General features: G+C 36.2%; 1 long non-coding RNA gene across 1 annotated transcript; it reads right to left on the reverse strand.

Moving 5' to 3' along the window:
• Positions 1 to 400: 400 nt before the first annotated feature.
• On the reverse strand, positions 401 to 1,365 carry LOC139935320 (uncharacterized). Its single transcript, XR_011785795.1, has 3 exons — positions 1,287 to 1,365; positions 1,073 to 1,177; positions 401 to 536 (listed from the first exon to the last, which is right to left on the reverse strand). It is a non-coding gene; the product is annotated as an uncharacterized lncRNA (long non-coding RNA).
• Between the last annotated feature and the right edge of the window lie 548 nt (positions 1,366 to 1,913).

Below are 1,913 nucleotides of genomic sequence, written 5' to 3' on the forward strand. Positions count from 1 at the left end.
GTTGACATGACGCCTTAGATGAGGTGGTGAAGAAAGAGTTTTCTTCACGTTAATCCTGTAATAATATGATCAAACGTAAAAAAAAAAGTTTTAACTGGTTTTTTTTGTGGTCACTATTATACACTCATCTTTGACCTTTAAACTCAAGATTTAACTCAGGTTTAAATTTAAAGGTCAAAGATGAGTGTGTAATAATAACCACAAAAATGGCTTTTTATAAAGCATGCATATCTCTCACTAAGTGACGCGCCTGCAGCTTAACAATACAGTATTGGTGCAAGGTAATATGGGACTATGTTTTAATTATGAGACGTAAGAAATGTATATTTTCTGCACTTTAATGGATTTCTAAACTTTCAGCTTAAGCTTAGCTAAAAGAGATCCTACTTTCAAACTCCACTTGGGACCCTGGTATGTAGCTGAGAAATACTTTGATGTCCATCTCCTCAAGCCATGATGTATCTCTCTTTGTACTGTGTTGTCACATCTTCATGGTCCATATTGACGGAGGGCAGAAAAGCAGTCGTCACAATCATCTGAAAGAAAATAACAATGTACTCACATCAGGACGAACCATATGAAAACAAATATAGATCATCAGGGTCCATGTTACAACGCTGCTTAAGCTCCACAGGGAACTAAGCACAACATTAATATGCCAAAATACCGTGTCACATGTACAATTTATGACTAGTATCCTGCTTTTGTTTTGGTTAGCAGAAAACTGTTAAGCAATATTTTTTGCTTAAACAGCCAGATGAAATTTGGCCCTGATTACAAAACAGGACGATGCTGAATTAAGAAGAACTTTTTCCAGATACGAACATAGTCTTGTTTGTCTACAGAAAAAAATTGTACTCCTTTTGAAGTAGAGAGTGAGGCATCCAGGTACAGTAACAGGTTAATTGCAGCAACTCCGTTGGATGGTTCAGTCAACGTCCCGGTCAGTCATTAAACAGCCAACCTGAATAACACATCAAAAGAAAACTAAAACAAGAAGTTTCTGAATTAATCAGAGCTTTTACAGATTGAAATCATTGTATTTTAAATTATCGAAAAGAAAAATATCTACCTTTTTGAGGTAGAAAGTGAGGCGTCAAGATACAGCAACAGGTCGATTCCAGAAACTCCGTTAGACAGTTCAGTCAACGTCCCGGTCAGTCATCAAGCAGCCAACCTGAATAACACATGAAAAGAAAACTATAAGGAAAAGGATCTGAATTAAATAGAGCTTTAAACAGATTGGGTTTGTTAAAAACTTCTTTGTCTAAAGAAAAAATATCCACCTTTTGAAGTCAAGAGTAAGGCATCCAGATACAGCAACAGGTCAATTTCAGCAACTCCGTTGGATGGTTCAGTCACATTTCATCATTGCATGAAATAAAAAACAAATACATACAATCAAAAAATACATTTAGAAACCAGGTTTCTTCTTATTAGTTTGGGATTATATTCGGTGCGATAGATGGTGTGGGTGGTTGTTACATATGACCCTGTGAACCATGAAGGATGGAGGTGCAAGTTTGGTTAGTCGAGTAATGAATAAAATGGCATACCTTAAGAGATTGTGTAAAAATACTAGTGATGTTTTTCTTGAATGTAAAAATAACAGAAACAAAATCTACTTGTTGAAGTAGAGAATAAGGCAGCCAGATACAGTGTCAGGTCGTTCCCAGTAACCCCATTAGGCGGTTAAGTCAACATTCCAGTCAGTCATTAAACAGCCAACCTGAATAACACATCAAATTAAACTAAAACAGGAAAATGCTGAATTAAATAGAGCTTTTACAGATTAATGTTGTCCAAAACTTCTTTATCTCAAAAAAAGGATATCTACCTTATGAAGTGGAGAGTGAGGCGTCCAGCTACAGCAACAGGTCGATTCCAGCAACTCCATTAGATGGTTCAGTCAA

Source organism: Asterias amurensis, chromosome 3, assembly GCF_032118995.1.
Source record: "Asterias amurensis chromosome 3, ASM3211899v1".
NCBI classification, from domain to species: Eukaryota; Metazoa; Echinodermata; class Asteroidea; order Forcipulatida; family Asteriidae; genus Asterias; species Asterias amurensis.